This window comes from Excalfactoria chinensis, chromosome 3 (genome assembly GCF_039878825.1).
Source record: "Excalfactoria chinensis isolate bCotChi1 chromosome 3, bCotChi1.hap2, whole genome shotgun sequence".
Lineage (NCBI taxonomy): Eukaryota > Metazoa > Chordata > Aves > Galliformes > Phasianidae > Excalfactoria > Excalfactoria chinensis.
The window spans coordinates 100092491-100112713 of record NC_092827.1 but is presented as its reverse complement, the minus strand read 5'-3'; the positions used below and the strand labels follow the sequence as shown (position 1 = coordinate 100112713).

General features: G+C 40.9%; 1 protein-coding gene across 2 annotated transcripts in view; it reads left to right on the top strand.

Moving 5' to 3' along the window:
• MACROD2 (mono-ADP ribosylhydrolase 2) overlaps positions 1-20223 on the top strand; it is an 809651-nt gene that overhangs the window by 440088 nt on the left and 349340 nt on the right. The gene's annotated exons all lie outside the window — the stretch shown is intronic.

Below are 20223 nucleotides of genomic sequence, written 5' to 3'. Positions count from 1 at the left end.
CATAAACGCCACCTCCTGTCTTTGACGAACCCACCCCAGCTTTGTCCTGGTGACCACCTCCAGGCCCCTCTCTCTTAGAAGCACCTCAGGAAAGGATTTCAAACACAGCTTTGCAATACCTGTGTTGTGCAGGAAAATGCAATTTTCATCTCTCGTTTTGAAGGTGATGCTGAAGAACAGGAGAGACAAAAGGACAGGAACTGTTTGTTTTGAAATCTCCCTTTTTTCAGACAGCCCCTGAGGGACTTCGGACTGTATTTGTTCAGGGACTTACCCAGGAAGGAGGCTGTCCTTTCCCTTCTTTCTTGGGAGCTGAATAGATCTATTAATTTTTCTTCAAGTATGTGTATGTATTAAAGTAAGTCTGTTCATTAACAGATTTATAGCTCTTCTGTGGACTATTGCGATTTCAGCTCTTTAATTTGTGAGATAAGATGACAGAAATGAATAGCAATACTTAGCTCAAGTGATGGCAGCTAATGCTTTAATATCAAAACATCAAATTTCCTTTTGTCTTCCACGCATATCTGAGCATGTTATGTTGTCTTATTTGACTTTCCCCTAACGTAAACCTGGGATTTCAGAGCAGATGCAAGAATAAAAGTAGTTTAGTATTATTTTAGCTTTTTGATTCTCTTTTCTTTTAAAAATTGACCTCACTGTCTGCTCAGGATGGGTCTTTTTATTCCCTTTACTTTTTAATACTTCTGTGGTTGTTAATGTTTGGTCACCTTCTACTGCTGCTTCTGACTTTATAATTTCAGATACTGAAGTCCACCTGTAGCGCTTTATCATCCCATTGACTTCAAATCGTTGACATTCCCTGTTGGAAAAGTAAATTCCCAGGTTTCTCTGTGTGTGCTGAGTGTGTTGTTAAATATTTGAACGTTCTCAATATTTAATCACTGAGGTTTTTCAAAGCCACAGAAGAAAATGCTGATGGTCCTTTTGTTTATTTATAAGTGGGAGGCTCAGGTAGGGTGATTATATCTTGTGTCAGTAGCAGCATGAAAGGAATGTTTGGGAAGACTCTGAAATGTAAATTGGGTGAACAGCCTTCCATGAGGGAACAAAAGCAGGGATTATAGGAAAGAAACTGCAAGCAAAGACAGATTAGAGGGACTTTGTTTTTCTCATTAGTTTCTGTTCCTTCAGGAGATCAGCTACAAATCACCCTAAAAACTCAAGAGTCCACTTGCAGGCTCTAAGCACTTGAAAGTGGGTTTACAGTCCCCACTCTTCTATCCCAAACCAGCCTAATTGGATGTGAAAGTATGTCCTGTCTGTATGCTGATGGGTAGTGTAGACCTGTACGCTTCATGTAATGTTTTGACATCAGTGTAAGCTCTGATGTGAATGGGTTAGAGAACTCATCCTGAGCTGTGCTTGGCTGACAAGACTCTGCTTGGGCAGTGGGGCTGGACGGAGCAACCTACACATTAGGGCCTTATTCTTCTCTCCTGGGCATCCCAGGCTGTGGAAAACCTCTGCCTTCTGTAAGCTTGGCAGATGTGCTGTCCTCAACTGGACCAATCATTACCCTCAGGGGTTGTTTCTTTCCTTTCAGAAGCCTTCAGCAAAGATCCCCAGTGGCTGTTAGGCAGTTAGGTCTATTTTCTGGGACTGCCATAAGCAGCTTAGTTAATGGAGTGAAGAAGGAATTTTGCTTCTAGCTTTCAAGGAGCTGCAGAAATCTTCTCCTCCTGGTATGGAAAACCCACCAGGCCTGAAATCTCCTTTCCAGCTCAGCACTGGGGATCAGTCAGAGCTTCGTGTCCCATCACTGGGGAACGTCCAATTACAGTACAGATTTCCTAATTCCGTCAAAAGTAATTTATCCAATGGCTTGGCCAGCAGTGTAATTGTGGTCTGAGAGTCACATTAGGTAATCTGAGCAGACAGGTAGAACAAATTAAAGGAATAACGTGGCGGAGCAGGGTAGGTTTGCAGAGCATAGTTTGCTGTCTTCTGATTTCTCCTTCCGTTGTCTGAACACCACTCTGAATTTCTGTAGACCCCTCAAGCCTTGTGTTCAGAAACTGCTGTTCTTGTTGGTTGGAGGGGGAAGAAAAACAATAAAAAGACAGACATCATACAGCAGGGTTGGAGATTGATAATAGACCAGTATTGAAAATAGTTTTAACTTTCCAGTTCTGGCAAGTTTTCTGTTTAATAGGTTCTCTGTTATATTGAAATATGTATTTACCCCCACAGTTTACAACAAGATTGGCTTATTCTTGAGATATAATCTATATTTACTATATTATATGTGTGTATATATATAGAAAGATTGGCTCAAAATTATACATGCTGTGAAGATACTAGCTGTCTAGAAAATGAGGAAAATAAACATGTTATTAGGTATTCAGAAAGCATTAACCATAGTTGGCCTTAAGTGTCGTAACTGTCATTCATATTCTTTACTACTGAAAAAGAACGGGCAGGATGTGAGGATGTTTCTGAATGGTTCTATTAAATATTGTTGCTTGTGCACAGAGGATCACTAACAGTATAATATAAAAGCATTCAATAACTACCAGTCTAAGTGTTCTGCAGTGAATGACTGTTTTGTTTGGATTATTTCCACAGTAGGAAATACAGTTTCTTTTTATGAGATATTGGTCAGATTAATTCAAGGGGAAGACCAAGTGATGAGGGGAGTAAAATGAAGGGAGGATGTCTTCAAAGATGCGATGGCATCTTTGCGTAAATACCGAGCTATACTGAAAACCAACAGAGATTAATTTAGCTCTCTCCCAGTAACCAGTTTTTTCCTGTGAACGCCTTGCTGAAGAGAGATGAATCCAGCGTAGTTTCCAAGTGCCACACGTTCCCATTATGTGAACATCTGAGCTTGCACAGGGTCCTCAAAGCCAATTGTATCTGGTAGCAATGCTGCCAGAAGGGCAGGGAGCAGTTGGTACAGAACTGAAGTGGGACCTGGTGCTTCAAGTGGGCCCAGCAATAAAGCAAAAGGTATTTCTGTCCCTGCTCATTCATTCAGCGGCTCAGCAAAGTACTTTGGGCTCTTTGTCAGCACTGAAGTTTGTGATCACAAATGTTCCCTAAAAATTAGGGGAAGAACTTCTCTTAATTTCTGGTGTCTCCCAAGATTTTGTACATTGGTGTTTTTGAATGGCTTTGTGTTTACCGTGCAGACACACCCTTTCATTTCTGATCTTTATCGTCTAGCATTTGTCAGCCTTAGAACTTTACCATCATTTCCACGTGCATTTTTCTCAACGTGCTCAAAATATTTCATCTTTAAAACCCTGTTTCAACTGTAAAGTAGTGATTCACATTTAATATACAGCAGAGGATGCACAATTACGAGCTTTCTATGAGTTCAATTCTGGTGGCCAACTGTATTCTTCCATGAATTTTTTTTATCCTGGTAAGAAAGCTGTATGATTCCTTGCTTGTTATGAAACTGCCTCGTAATTATAACAATAGTACTCTACAGTATCATTTCAGAGCAACTATAAATGCAGAAGGCTTTAAAAAATAAATAAATGTTGTAAACATTCTCTCTGTGCTGTCTAACAAATCAGTTGATGGTTATCAAGTTGATTTTAGTTCATTCAGCTGAAAATTGACAGTATGATTCTTGGTAAGTGGTGGGAATGCTGTGATAGTAGTGCCTGAGAAGAAAATTGCATCGTTCATCACTGGGCTTAGTAGTAATGGCAATGCCTGCACTGTCAGAGCCACCGCTCCAGTTTTGTTAACCTTATCAAGCTTGTCTGCCTTACCTTGCCAGTGTGATGCTGCCGGATGTAAGGCTTGTTAGCAAATCCAAAAAGGAATGGGTTCAAGATTGAGTGTTGAGTTCCTAAATGGGTTTGAATGGTTCACGTATATTTTTGCCATTGCTGTAATTCTCAGAAATGTGGTACAAAAATGCTCCTCTCCAGAAACTTGGTTTTATTGTACGTGTGTTCCCCAAAGGAGCGTAGCATGATTTACCTTAAATTTACAGTTGTGTGAAGTGGATGTCGAAACAAAATGCACGTTCCAATGCCAGTTCAGTACTGAGCGCTGTCACTTGCAGATGCTCCTGCTTGCACCCGGTTGCCTCTAGTAGAACTCAAATGAAAAGGTGCAGCCATGTGCTCCCTTGGACTTGAATGCCTGTTCAGAGTTTGATGTTTGTTTGTGTGGATGAAGTCTGTGGAATAGACTGGTGTGCTGTCTCAAATTTTGGCTTTCTTACACCAGCAGAGGAAAGAAGAAACAGTGAAGGATGCCTTTTTTTTTGTATGTGTGTATAGACTCACTGAAGTCTAATTTGTGGCTATTAAATAATGCAAAGAAATAATGTCTGAAAATGCATGCTCCTGCAGGCTTCAAAGCATCAAAGAAAACCATTATTGTACTTAACTCCTTGTTATGTTACTCAGCTTTTACCCCCGCAGCGAGCTGTGTTTGCTCCCCAGTGCTCTGTGGGCAGAGGCAGCAGAGGGCAGGGCTGGGGATGTGATACCAGCTACTGGAGTCCCGAGTTGCTGCTGGTCCCAGTAGCACAGGCAGCACCGCTCGGCTGTCTCCTGCCATGCCAGCTGGGGAATCACTCTGTGTGGGTTTTAACTCAGTGAAGAGGTTTGACCTCCTGCTCTTTAGCAGGAATATCAAGTCACTGGATAATGGTGTTCTGCGCTTCCGTTAACAAGGAGGTTGATTTAGAGTCTTAGCAGTGGATGTTCCCACGTGGACCTATGCCAAGGAGTCTTTGCTGAGAAAGCTACTGAGCTAAAATGAAAATAATATGCGCTGGGGGGAGTCATATGAAAATATGCATTAATGGCTTGTGTTTAAACAACATGCCGCAGCATCTTTTGATGGATGCATGTTGCGTGTAATAAAACAAGCCCATTAGGTTAACTGCTGTAGGTAGAGGTTATATGGCAATGAAGTAAGCCTATCTGTGCTGTGTGCAAGGTGTTTGGTGGTGGGGCCTCATGGATGTGACCTCCCTGCCTTAAATTGCTACTCTGCTACTGAAGCAGACTTGTCTTTGAAGTTATGAGGGCAAACATAAACCATCTCATGCTTTTTTTTGGTGCCTCAGGAGCTGTATCCTGTTGGTCACATAGAACAAACCGAAAAGGGACTGAGGATGAGCCTGGTCCTGTGGATCAGCTGTGGGGGGGGTCACAGCCTGGGCTCACGCTACCTGTGGTTGCACTGGGGTAAGTTTCCTCCTCCTGCTGCCACATCAGCCTGCTCAGCTCACAGTGACTGTTCTGATGGCCAGACACTCACTGCCCAGCATGCTGCCTGCTTTCTGAAAGCATACACGATGGTATGCTTTAAGCCAGGAAATAGACTAACAGTTGTTAATCTGTATTAATGTTTAGTTTCAGTTCTGCTGCTTAATCTCCCACTTGCCTTGTCTGCAATATGGCCCTATTTCCCATGTGCTGTTACAGGGATGGTAAAGGTAGGCACTGCCCTGTTGGCAGCAGTCTGCCCTGTGTGCATTGTGTACTTGCAGATCCAGGTACCTGTGTCTGAACCCTAGGCAAGAACTTGCTCTGTCCTTCATTCATCTTCATTGAGATGCTGATACAGAATCCCATCCCTCTGCTAATCTCCTTACGCAGCTTATATTTGATTTGGTAAGGGCTCTGTAACTCCCACAGGAGCCTAATGGAGGAGATCATCAGGCCCTGCAAACCGAAGTGCTGTTTCTTTCCGGTTGGCTACGCAGTGCAGCCATCCAGCGTGAGGATCATCAAGCTTCTAATAGGCTAATGGAGGAGAAAAAGGAGCAGCAAGAAAACACTCTGAAAGTGCCCTGTCCTGTGAGGGGTAAAATACTGCTCCCTTCCACTGATAATCTGGAATCCCATTATCACTCGTCTGTAAACTGAGTTATTGGTGACGTACAGGCTGGATTATTCTATCTGCTTCTTGTACAATATATCCAAAAGCTGACACTTAATTATGTTGTCCCACAGCAGATCAAGTTTTACAACAGCGACAAAAGATTAAAACGGTTTTATATTGGGGACATTCAGAGGATAAGCAGCACTGTGTTATACCAGGGAACTGCAGTCAGCTGTGTTGCCATCTGGGAGAGAAGCATTTCAAATGCTGTTAGCGTTTAAACCTCTTGCATTCTTTTTGTTTGGTGTTTTTCTGTTGGGTGGTTTTTGGTTTGGTTTTGTTTTTGTTGGTAGCATTCCTTAAAACTGATTCTAACTCCTGTGGTAAGTTTTGGTGTCAGAGAAAGCTGCAAATTAACATTAACAGTAGCAATTAACATGGGCAGAGCTGTAGTCTCATTTGCTTTTAGGGTATCTTCTTCAAGCACCAGTAATGCAAGAGAGATGGATCAGACTAGGTGGCATTTCTGGCCATAAATCTACCATGTTTATAATCACGCTGTTTGATGCAGAAGATGACAGTGCAGACTGTCTCTTGGCTATCTCAGCAAACTCTATCCTTATTGATTTCAGCTAATCTTTTGATTCAGTGCTGTAATCACTTAAATATCCTAATTGACTGATTTATTACTGCATCCACTGCTAACGTGCTAATTGTTTTATTTGTATGAAAGTTATAAAAATTTATTTCATCTCCTGCTCCGTTTGTATCTATTAAAGCATGGCTTCCAGAAAATCATTATCATACATATGCATGTCAGTGAGGGGTAGGGGCAGAGTTAAAAGGGAGATCCATCCCTCCACAAGAGATTTGAATGCAAGGTAAAACATTGGGCTTAAATGAATTTGCAGTGCAGTCGAAAGATGTCTGGCTGCATTTCATTTATCTAGTTTACTTGGTGTAAGATGCAAAAATAAAAAGCCAATCAGAGCAAACTCTCCAGGGTTTTACTGTCCTGGTTTCTGGTCAACGAGGCCCAATTGCCGCTTTACTCTTTTGAAAGCATCATCCCTCTGAAAAGGCTCAGATAGCTGTGCCTAATTGCTGAGTGTCTTTGTGCACAGCCTTGAGCTGTGGCAGGGAATTAGCTCCGGAGCTGCTTTCCTTTGGGGAAGAGCAGGGGAGGAGCAGCTTCTCTGCACTATGATCCTGGGCAAAGGTACAGAAATTTCTCAGTCCCAGCTGGGAACGGCTCAGTGCATCATGGGCAGAAAATTCTCCTGATAATGCTGTTTCATCAGATTGTTTGCTATCTTTTTGCTGTGTTATTGTGATAGCTGTGTTAGTTCTGTCATAAGCCACCCTGGCGCTTACAGTGGTTGAAAGCAAGGCAATGCTAAGAGTATGTTGCTCCTGTGTTTTTTGCCTGCTATCTTAGCACTCGTAGAAGCTGCAGTAACAGTGCATGGAAATAAAATGATGCTCATTCTTAAAATGGGTCTCATGCTGGTTGTAGGTCTACAGTCTTACACTTTTTCCTTTTCTGGGTCAGACAGAGGGAGTCCCCCAGCTTTCTCTTCACTGGGGGCTATCCTCTTCATGCGCATTATTGGTTCCTAATATGAAGTTTAAACAATATGCGTAGCTTCTTTGCACAGTAGTCATCTGTCACTTGAAAGAGGGTTTAATTACCAGAACCCTAATTTTATTTTAATGAGGTGCTGAACCATGATCTTGTAAATCCTGCTGCATAGAGAATTGCTTAGTTAGGTTCAATTGGAGCCATCCTCAGCAACACAGTACTTTTTATGACATTGTTAATCTGGAAGGCCTTTTTGTACTAACAGTGTTCTTCACTTGTAAGCATATTTTGAGTTACTCGTGTTGTTTTTCAAGTAGTGATTCTGTTGCTTGAATTCTAAACAAAAGCTTTTGGTGTGCCTGAACTGTTTACCCCATGCCCACTGTGGGACTCAAGGAGGTTCACCGCTCTCATGGCCTTTCCAAAAGCATCTTTGCTGCAACACCTAGACCAGTCAAATTCCATTATTTTCACAGAAGCCACTCAAGTTCAATGTTTCCAGCAAAACAAACAGGTTATGACTCTTCCCTGGCTGAAACACTCTGGTTTAAATGTGCTGTGCTTGACCTGAGGACCAGCAGGTGAGGGAAGACTCGGTACCAGCTTTCTGCATCCTTGCCTTGAAGCCAGCTAATCACCAACCTTTGCTCAACCGCATGTGACAGTGTGGCACCTTGAGCCACTTTGACCTGTGACCAGCTCTCTGTATGCCTAAGGGGCTGTGCTGGTGGCTCTGGAGACGTTGGGCATGCAAAGACATCCCTGCAAGTGCCCTTTTCATGTGGGAGCTTGGAGTCAAGATGGTGGTCACACCAATGGTGGGGTAATGGCTCCTGCCTTCCTGCTTTCTCCTGCAGCCACCCCCACCTGCAACATGTAGGTGCTTTTAAGTGTGAGAAATTTTTCTGTTTGACTTTCATTTTTTGAAGTGTCATTGCTTAGAATTAAAACACTTGGTCTGTTCTCAATGTTATTTTAATAGAGCCGCTAGAGAGATGGGGCTTCCCCTGCAGAACCAAGAACCACAATGTCATGTTTCCTTGGCAAAGGAAGATAAGAATGTCACTCTGACCAACTTTAAGCACTACATGTCTGATGGCTCATCCATGGCAAAATTGATAATGTTCAAAGTTCAGGGCAAGCATTTTCAGACAGTAACAGCACACTGATCCAAATTATTTATCAGTTGTGACTAATCCAAACACCTCCAGTACTAACTATTCCTGAACTGTTTTGGATCTCCAGTATTTTTTGTAATGAATGTTATGTTTTTTCCTAAACACACATTTATTTTGATGTCATGCTGACTAACCGTTCATTTCCTCGTGCAGATAACATTATATTTATCGCTGTGCTTTCAGGGCTCACACTTGCTGAATGGATTTTTTGATGGTATTAGAAGGATTTCATTTTTGGATATTTGAGTTCAGTATAGTATCTCCAGTTCATTATCAACCTCTGTTTCCTATGATCAAGTTTGTTGCATTCCCAGAACTTGTTGGCTGGTGATTTTTGTTCATGTTATTAGTAAACCATTTGATTCTGAGTCAGTAATTTCTTTTGAAACTAAACAGTTTTCCTATCAAGGGCTTATAAAAGAAAAATCAACTTTCAAGTTACTCTTCCGGGCCCTGTTTGTTTATTTTGACCAACGATAGTTTTTCATTGTCTGATTGTCCTGTTGTGATGATAAGGTAGAATTAAACCCTCTAGCATTTGTGGCTCATACCATGAGCAAATGCAATTCGATCCGATTTGCTCATCAGCTGGTAATTGAAAACATCAGCAGAGTGGTTTGTGTTTCAGACTCATGCTCCATCAGGTTTTGGGTTGGGTTTATTGAGAGTTCAGCAGAAGTGAATGAGTGAGCTTTGGCCGTCTTGTTTCAATGCAAGTAGTTAGGAAGTTGTTGGAAGAGTTGGTGCAGGCTGTTTGGGCCCAAGCCTCTGCTGAACGCTTACAACTACTCAACTAGTTTTCACAATCTGTTGTCCTGTAAAGTAATAAATTGCCCAAATTTTCTACACACTAATTAAAATTCCATTTCTCATGAATTTCTTAATCGAGAGCAAGTCATTATGTGCTTTGTTGATTCTTAAGTGCAAAGATAATTGCAATGGGCAGCATGAAAGTGGTTTGATTATTGCCTGTCGGCTCTTGTGAATTCTAATAGGTCTAATTGCATAGCATCAATTCATCATCTCAGCATCACTTCTTTTTATTATTAGCTCTCTGAATTGTAATGTGCTCATAAAGAAGTGTAGTAGTATATCAGGGCTGACATGGTACCTGGCCTGTTGTAATTTTCCTTCCTCACCTAATGTTGCTATTGAAATAAAAAGTTCATTATCTAGGCTTTCTTTTCCAAAAACTTCTCAGTGAAGAAAGAGATATTGTCTTCCTCTGAATATAGGTACTATTTCTCTACGAAATGATAGTTCTTGTTTTAAAATAAAAAGAAGTATTTTAAAATCAACCCCATAAATCCTAGCCATGCTGTTTGTTGAAAAACTCAATCAAGAGATTTATTAAGGGGTTGTTGCTGCTGAAAATTAACTAGCAGGTAAAGATATTGCAATGATGTCAACTTCCTAACAAAACCATTATTGATTGAGAATCAGGAGAAAAGGGAGTGTTCAGATATGGTGGAAATGTATTTTAGGGGAAACGGTGAAGAACTTTGTCTTCTTTTTCTTTTCCTCTTCCATTCTTCCCCCAAAGCAAGGCTGTCAATCTAGGATCAGTTACCTTGAAAATAACTTTAGGTGGAAAAAGCTACTTGATGGATTGGTTATTTTTTTTAATTGTCCTTACAAGAAACATACAGAAAAAGCCTAGTTGCATTCAAAGATGAAGTTTCTGCTAAGCCTAAGTATTACGATTAATTATCAGAGAAAGGCTGGGATTGGAAGGGATCTTAAAAATCATCTAGTTCCAGCCCCCGAATTATAAAGCAATAATGTTTTGCACTGTCAGTACTTAATTATTTCTGGAAAACTTGTGTGTTTTTATAAATGGGAAGGTGCCCTCGTTCTTACGCTGAAGCTTCTTTGCGTTTTAAGATTTCATGAGCACATTGAATTGGCTTTCTAGATTTGTCTTTTGCCTCTTCCTTCCTGCTTCTCTAGCAGGTTGTTGCGGTTGTTGTTTTTTGTTTTGTTTTTTATATAAAGAGGAACTATTGTTGTTCTGTAAGGAAATGCTGTCAGTGTGGAAATAGCGTTATGTCTTCCCAGCAGTCCGTGAGAGGAGAGATGACATGAAGTGTGACTTTGCACGCGGGTCTCTAAAAACTACATCTAATCTGTTGTTCAAGTGGGCAATAGGAGTCCTTTGTGAAGAAAGGATGTTTTGAGTACGAAGATGAAATATTCTTCTCAGTATGGCTTCCCATACGTGGAGCAGTTCCTCAGGAAGTCACAGCCCTGCAGTTGGAAATGGTGTGTTGCTCCAACACCTTGACACCTTTGCAAGTTTCACCATTGCACTGCTTTTTTCACTGCTGCATTACTTGTGCTTCCAAATCACTGCTACCATTTGTGTTTCCCCATGTCTAGTCGTCAGCTATTTAAGAGACTTGTCTGACATCCCACTCTTGTGATTATCATAAAAGGCTTGTGACAGGCTCACGGGTGCTGTGACATGACTTAGAGCAGAAGTTAACCTTATTTACATGTGTTTTTCTTCTGCAGCAAAGCTAAGCTCAAGACTGCCCTTCAGCAGCTCTTTTAGGTCATTACCTGACTTTCCAAAAGGTTGTTTAAGTACATGTTCTCAATTGAGCTGAACAAGGTATGACACCAGTGTTTTTTCCAGGGCTTTTGGTAGGGATAGTGCTTGACATGAAGGAGAACATTAGCAGTACAATAAGCCTCTGAGTTACTAAGTTTGTTTTGCAATGCACTTGTTTTGTCTTGACAAAAAAAAAAAAAACCACAACCACGCATAAACAGGCACAAAACAACAATAAGAAACCCATAAAAAAACAAGGGAATGGAAAAAAAAAGCCACAACAGTTTTCTTGCTTCTTATTTTATACATTTCCTTCTGCTGCAAATTCAACTGTTTACAACTTTCACTGATGCAAAACACTCTCAAGATGTTTGTCAAAGCTTGTTTTTCACTTGAATCCACACAAGCATTACATATCGTACAAAATACCTTACAACAATTTCTGTTAAGTGTTCTTGCTGGCACCATCTCATTTCCATGCTTGCTTCTATACCTGCCCGTGCTGGGAGCAGGAGTGCATTTGTCTCCATCCCAGCCCCTTGTGCTTACCCCATGGGCATTGCTTGGGATGTGAGAGCTCAGTGCTGCGTGGTGTGGTGGCCTTTCTGGCCTGGTGGTTTGTGTGTTTCGTGTAAGCCAGAAAGCCCGGGGCTGTTGACTTGTGCTAGACGAAGGCCCCAGACAGTTGTGTGCCTGCAGCAGGGTCTGGGCTGTCGTGCCCAAATGACCTTTCAGGTCCCTTTTCACCCAGGCTGTTCTGTGATTAATAAAGCAAGCAGGTAACAGGGTTGAGGCACCGAATTTCTTCTCTGAATGTGCTGTCTATGATATGTTTTGTGTAAATATGTCTGCATTTTTTCCATCTTATTTAATCGTGCTTTTTCCATTGTTTCCTACTTTGGCTCTGGCACACTCATGCCACTAACATCTGGTGGGTTTGCTTTTAAGCTGAGTTGCAGGGTGATGAATTCCAAGTGTCGGTGTTTGTTTCATCTCCAGCTGATGAAACTTTTTCCAACTAGAGCATCTCTGGGGAGGAGACTGGGAGGAAATGGTCAGAGGAATTTATCACAGATGCTTGGCATTCCCGAGAGTTGATATCTGAAATATGCTGATATCAGGAGAGAGAGCATTAACATGGTTTCAGCCACCTAAACTAGATGATGGAGAGGTTCCTTTTCTAGGCATGAGGACTCACAGTTCATAAAGCTATCCAGTTACTATCATGCTTCTCTGAAGCAATTGAATTGGCTTTGCCAACTGGAAATCCAGTCAACTTTTTAAAATGAGTTAAACTTGCTGGGTACCACGTATGTCCCAGTTCTCACTGATAAGATTTGTGTGTGACCAGGAGAGAGGTGCTGATAGTGTAGGGGGAAGTTGATAAACACTTATATTTTTATTCTTCTTTTTATTGGTTCTGTGATGGACTCAATAGATGCAGTAGGGGAAAGCATTTTTAAATGAACTGGGCCCGAGCACAACGTGTCTATGAAGTGCTGTTTGTTAATGCTTTTAAAAGTATGGAAGAGAAATATTTCAGTGAGGTAAATTGGAATTTTTCTTGTCACCATAAAAAAAATAAAAAAATAAAATAAAAAAAAAATAGTAAAAGTGAGATCTGTAGCAATAACCCTTAGGAGATGAAGCAATCAAGGTGCATTTATTATCCTGGAGAAGATGTGCTGTCATTTTCCTTTGCTTAGATCCTTGTTCATCTTCAGGCCCCCTGATAGTCTCCCTGACTTGAGGAGGACTGCTCCCAGGCTCGGAAGCAGCTGGTAAGTTGGGAGCTATAAGTGCTGCATTTATTGCTTACAGTGGAAATGCCACATCCTCTGCATAAAATGTGGTCCTAGAGCACAGTTCCCATGTTCTCCTTAGCTCTGCCATGTTAACATTAGGACATACTTTAAAAAATATTTAATTGTACTGAATTTATTATTTCCAGTTTTCTTCTCCCTCTGCATCTACTCTTCTTTGGGAGATGATTAATAGTAAGAGCAGGATGTGCAAGGATCTTCAATCTGTGTTACATGAGCAGCACGGTTTTGTGGCAAGGGCAAAACTAAATTTTTCTAGCAGGATTTCTTAAGTCTGAATTGCCAAATTTTAAATGTAATCAGGCTGATGTAACTACCAGTGGCCTCTTGAAGATGCATAGAGAATCTGTCATCTATTCACTGTTCTGTCTTGACAAAAATGAGCAAAATCCTTGGAGAAACATGTATTCTCTATGCTGCAGGTTACACGCATTAAAGAAGTGTCATATGGAAAGGGTGTACTCCAATATTGAAGGTGCAGGGAGTTTATTCTGAAGATGGAGAATGTGCAGGAAATATAAATGAAAATTTGGACGTGGTAACTTTTCATAATGAGTTGCTGTCAAGGAATAGATTAACCACAATAAAGCTATGAATATAATTTTCCTAGGAAGTTTAAATCATACTTCATTGTCTCTTCAAGAATCCCATAAAGCTTCCTATTATGGAAACAATTAAACTTTAAAAGTATCTCTTTACCTGAACTGATCTGATTGAAAGACAAAGGGAAGCTCTTTTGCCTTGCCTGAAGGGAACCGGCATCTTTCAAGTGCGCAAGTGAGCAGATAGGCTATCCTCCCTCCGTCAGCACCCGCTGACTCAGCTCTCATCTGGACTTAAGGGATTCTCCTGAAGGCTGTTGATGATGCCTCCAGCCTGGATGGCAATGGGAAAGGGAATCTGCTTGTATTTGAGATCCTGTTTAAGGTTTCCCACGGTCTGGGAATGTCGTTACCTCGGTTTGTTTGCCACTCTGTTGTAGTTCTTTAGGCATAGCTTCATTTCAATGCCTCTAAGGCAACATCAGCCTACAAATAAAACATGTCTTAATGATAAACATTACTGATGTCCCATTTCTATTTTGATTAAAGGAGAATCCTCAAAAGAGAAGATAAGGGCTCTTTCCATAGTTTGTTATTAACTGTTGGAGCACCCTGTTGTTTTGGTGCTTTGATGACAGTGGAAGAACTTCAGTTGTGGATGTAAATAGTCTCCAGATAAAATTGTTAGCCTGGTGTTGTGTTTTGCAGCATTGTTGTGTTCTTTTCATTTTTGTTCCTTTTTCCCTTAAGGATGAATGCATGCTTAGCTGTCTGTGCAGTGTACCAGCAGAGTTGACTAAATCAGCTTTCTTGGGATTGGGTTCGGTGCTAGAAACAACCCAAATGTGGTAAGGGGTCTGTTTTTAGTTGCTGAGAGTATTGTTCCATCTCAAAATTCTGTACCCCTGTAATTAATCCAATTCCAAAGCCAGAACCAAAGTTTACTTAAAAAGATAAAAAAAACAAGAAAACAACCCAATGTATTTTAAATAATTTTCCATCTTGTTGTGTTTCACAATTTTTTTAAGGGTCATATTTTTCAAGTTTCTCTTTTGAGTCAAGCATTGAGTATGGTTCAGCGTACCTTGGGTTTACGTGACCATTGATGCATCCATTACCATAGAGCTTACTTTGTGGAACAGCAGGCAAACTAACTTAGTCTCTTCAGAGTAAATCCTCTTGATCTAAGGGCAAACAACTTTAGTTTTGTCTGCTGAAAAGCTGACTGATTAAATTATTTGACAAACAAGAGCAAACAACCCACTAACACCTCTTGCTGCCCAATAAAGGGAGTAGAGAATCTTTGTGGCTCATGATTTCCTACATGGAGCAAACATCAAGACAGATTAGGGTGGATATATTCTTGCCTTGTTTGCTTGCAGAAGAAGGTGGAGGGCTTGGAGGGGCTCCTCTGGGATGCAGCCAAATGGTGTTTACCACAGGGTGATGAGCCTGAAAAATTTGCTTGGGGAAGCATAATTCATTTTCTCAGTCTCATCTTCCTAGCTGATGTAAGGTCTTTGTTTGGATAGATGATTAGCAGGATTGAATAACAATTGAGCATTTCTGCTGCAGTGGTTTCAAGTCCAGATTAAGGAGGAAAGCAGAAAAAGCAAGCCACGGATCTTGTAATTTCATGTGAAGCCATGTTGTATGCATTTCAAGTTCATTCTTATCATATCGCATTATGAATATCCCAAGTGGAGTTCTTGCATTTTAGTTCTACATGTAGGCAATTACTTCTGTAGAAGTGGTGGGGCTGTCTGTCTAGTCACTGCTTTGACATCTGTCATCTTAGTGCTAAATTGCTTTGTAAAACCTATTACTTTGGGATACAGGATAGTGTCTCTTAATTGCACCATTTACTTGTCTTGCCTGAACAGAGCCTACTGTTGTCTCGACAGCTAATGGGGAGGCTCTGATGGCAGCGCAATGCTGGGAGAGCATCAGTGAGAGGGAGCTGCTCTGGGATTGCATGGGCATATCCCAGCCTCGTCTTTTATGACAATCATGAGTGCCAAAAATACTTGGGTTTCGACTTGTGGGACTTAATTCTCCAACCGGCTGTCATGGCGATGGTGTGACTGCTGTGAACAAGCTCCTTGTGTTTGCAGTGTCCTGGGCTCAGAGTGATTGCACTCTGCTAAATGCTGGCTATTGAGCATGGGTCCCTGAAGGACCTTGTGGGCTTGGCAAACCCTTGGCCTCTCCCTGTGGGAATATTGTTTTCTGGCTGTCTCTACTGTCTCGCACTTAAAATATATACCTAACCCGCAAAGAGGAATACTGGTTAATCATTTATAACAAACATATTCTTTACTCTTTCTTGGGTAGACGATTCCATTTAGGTGAAAAATGGCTTAAGTGTTTTATGTGAATGGCTTTTAGATATTGTGGCTTTTGCATGTAATGAAACATTGTTTGGTTCATCCAAAACAGCTATTTCAACACAGAAGGAAGCTGGAAAAGGGACAAAGTTCAGATTGAGCTGTGCTTATTGATTCAAGCCTAAAAACGCAGGCAGTTGCTTTAATGCTCATAAATGCAGATTTTTTTTTTCCTCTGCGTGTGAATGATGTGCTTTACAAAATATTTGATGATTGGAATACCTTGAAAAGTGAAAAGATATAAAGCAAATACTCATAGCTGAAGAGCTGTGTCATATATCAAGTACATATTGTGTCATCCATAAAAGATGTTTTCTTGCATGTAAAATATTCAGCTCAGCTAATCAAGTTTTAGAGTCATATATTAGTAAATAACTTAAATCATGCTCTGGTCCTGAGGGAATCATTTAGGTTGAACTTGAATTAACAGTTGTTTATTACACATTGAAAATGCACACTTTATGAGCAAATGCATGCAACTGGCAATAGAAAATAAGCCAAGCAGATCCGTATACCAAAGCGATACGGACTTCAAGAGTAGTGACTGTGTGTAGGCAAGGGCACATGGGGGTAATTCCACCTCCTCTCAGTCGAAACTTGGCTATTAGTTTCAGGACCAAACTTGTGGCTGCTTATTGATGAAGTCAGCTGGTAAGACTTACAAATGGAGCTCTAGATGCTGTGGTTAATTGTCAGGTGTCTTGTTTTTATTCAGTGACACGCAGTGTGGTAGCTTCCTTCTTAAAATTCATCCAGCTCAGGCGGTGATGGACGGAGGACAGCCTCATTATGCATCGCTAGATGGGCCGATTAGGGCTGTGAAAGTGCCAATGGGATGAAGGAGGGAAGTGTGTGATTGATTCTAGCCTTGGTCTGCTGCTTCGTTAACGCTGTGAATGTGCTGCCCTCCCTTCTGCGAGGCAGGAAATGAGGAAAACTTCTACTTCTTCATTTGTTTGAAAATACATTATGCTAATATTTTGGCCATCTAACATCACTTCTGCAAAGAACAGGGGAAAAGTAAATTACATCAGAGTCCTCCATGGTGACTGTGAGTCACAGTCACTTTTCACTTTGTGCTTTTGCAGCTGGAAGTTGTTTTGCATCTTGGCCCACATTGCTCTGCCCTTTAAGTACTGTAGACACAAATCATGAGGAAAACAGCGTGTTAAGATTTATGGACTGATTAATTTAATGAAGGAGACCAGAAAAAAAAGCAACAAGCCTTGCTTGTCCGTTTTCATGTAGGGTTTGTGTGTTAAGGTAGACGTGGTCTCATTTTTTCAATGACCCATGCAGGAATTTGAGGGGAGAGTCGCTGTACATTTGAAGGGTTGATTAAATGCCCAAATTACATTTATTTTCACTGATAGCTAAGTAGGGACAGGAATATTTTAAATGCCAAAGCGCCTGTTATCCCTCAAGATTAGTTAGTGGTTTACACAAGATGCCTGCATTCATTATAGTGCTTCAGAGAAAAACAAGACGAAAAAAGGAATGAAAGCACGCAGAGATGATGCAGAACATGCACACATGCAAATTGATGTGCGGTTGCTACGCTCCTCCATTTGGCTGCCAGAATTTCTAAGCAAGTGACTGAAAGTCAGAAGACTGGAAAAAGAGCAAACAGATCTCTCAAAACTCTACTCATATCAGCCAGAAGTTGCAACACAAGTCTTAGAGATAACAGTGCAAGACTCAATTGTTGTTGCCCTAGAGGAGCTACACAGTGTGGTTGTATGGTGTAGATCTGTGCCGTTGCTTTCTTTCAGCCACCTTTACCTTCTCTTTGGAAGTATGTTTGGAGGAAAAATATCTCCTTTGCTATTATTAGCATGTCTTTAACATTAAGCAGCTCTATTAGATTAAAAGCCATTGCTGTGGCCTGAATCCCAAACATATTCCTACTTCTGGGGCTCTGCACCTCTGAGTGCTCTTAAAAATGTGAGTGTGCACCTCTGTTGTGTACATGGAATGAAAGTGATTTAGAAACATCAGGACTGCATCTTTCTTATCAGTCCTCTGCTTGAAGTCTGACCGTGGTAAAGCAGAAGCTTCAAAGCAATGCTAGCAGCTCTATCTTACATAAAAAAACTACAATGAATGTGGCCATTCTCTGTGAGAACTGTTTGTTCTACCCCCAGGTAGGTTGATGTGGAAGACCATCAAACAGGGTTTGCACATTTGTGTTCTACTGGCAATACCAGAGGTGTGTATGTAGAGCTGACTGCTGTTGCAGGTGGCTGAAGTAGTAGGATTGAAGTTTTGCCCCATAGTTATCTTGAGGACGGATGCCTGTAGATGTTTCCACCTATGTCCACCAGCACTGCAGCCCCTGAATTTTTCCAGCTGTGTGTTTTGAGGTTGTGACAAAGGCAGAAATGAAACTTTCTTGTGGGAGGCAAGGTGGAAGATTCATCCAGTCTTCATAGCTGTATTAAAAATAAATATCTCTGCTTCAGGCTGTGGTGTCCAATCCTTACATATTAACTTGTTGGTCTGGGAGTGCTGGGGAAGTGTTTTTATTTCTTGATCTGTTTGCTTTATGCCTGCATTAATCTCAAAGGATTTTGCCTGCTTGCAAACCCTGACGTACTGGGGAGTAGTTTGAGCAGAATAATAGATTGTTTAGACAATTTATGGATACACAGATTTTACTGACAGCATACAACTATAATATCTCTACTTCCCTGTTCATCAGTTGACCAAGAAACACATTGGCTGCTCTGCTAGTAAAATCTTACTTTGTCGTGGTCATGTGTTACTGAGAAAGAACGTTCCTTAGACAAGCAGTTTATGACAATGATTAATTCCTAAACAATTACAATAATGTTGATGGATGATAAACCAATTCATAACCTTTTTCAGTGTCCTCTCCGATGAAGCACCTATTGTGAGCTTGTTGAAAAAGAAAAACAAACAGAAAACACCACATAACAGCCAATAATTGCACTGAAGGTTACCTACTTATGTGATGCATCGGGTGTAGTGATAGAGAGTTGGTGATGGAGTACCATGAAAATGCTAAATTAGAATGTTCCATTAAAAAAGGAGAAGATGGCAAAAGAGACATTTTGTATTGTTGAGACCAGAATTTTTGAAGTTTGTGTTTAATAAAGAAGGGTGAAGGAGATGGAGACAATGTTTAGCGAGCAAAATGCGCATATAACTCTGTGGTTTTGTACAGAAAGACTTGAGTGAGAATTTGGCACTTGGGCCATTTCCCAAACACCCCTCTTCTTGGTTAACTCATGGTTAAATTCATTAAGCTTCTACTTCTGAGCAGCAGCACCTTGAAATGCAAGTTAACTTAGCTTAAGCAGAAAGAAGGAATTCTTTTAGAGTTCTTTGCTTGTTTATCCTTTATGATTTGTTGTTTGTTTTGTAGTCGTTCCTTTACTTTAGTTGCTTGTTGACTGGTGGGTGTTGTGAATTTAAAATGCACTGCAATACCTCTGATCTTACTGTCTATAAATGTAGGCTAACCTTGATTGAGATCAGATTTACTGTTACATTCCTTCCCTTTGCTCAGTAATTGCAGCTTGTCTCTTTCAAAACCAAGTAACAAGAAGAAGTGTCAAGAGCTGCTTTTCTTTCTTTGAAGGGACCGAATGCTAACACTGCCTAATGAAAACGTGACCTGGAAAGTTTCAACCTGAAGCAAACTACAGTAGTTAGAGTTTGCAGACATGTGAAATGATGATCTTTTCCTAATGCAAGTGCTCAAACCCCATCTTTGTAAGCAGAAGCAAATTTTAAACTAGTTGTGCTATTTTTTGTCTTTTCCTCATTCTTAATAGCTCTCAGTTTATTACAGTAACTAAAACGCATGTGTGAAATATGTCTTTTCTAAAATTTCTGGCAAAACCATTTGCCTTGTTTTGATTGCTTGCTATCAAAGTGAACTCCTACTGCATGTTTCCATCTCCTGAAGCGCTGTGGGGAGGGTTTGCTGTAGGAGTTGTTCATCCGCTGTGACATCCAGCAGGTATTATCCAGTCTGTCCATCTTGGTCCCAGAACTCGAGGAAATTACTGCAATCAGAATGGAAGGAAGAGTAGTAAACCTTTTGTTTATGTTTATTTTGTTAATGTTGCAGAGACTAGGACATGGCCGCTGATATCTGCCTTGAGTAATAATGAATGTGTGGATGGCTTGCATCTTGATGCTTGGCCACTTTCTCACATGATTTGGTATAGGTTGGAAGGGAATAATAAAGGCAGCCTGGACAAACATTAGTGGTCTGAATTCTGTAAAGTCTTCCAGTAAATGAATATTCTGGGCCATAACAGCAGATGTCCTTGGAAACCTGTCACGTGAGGGACAGA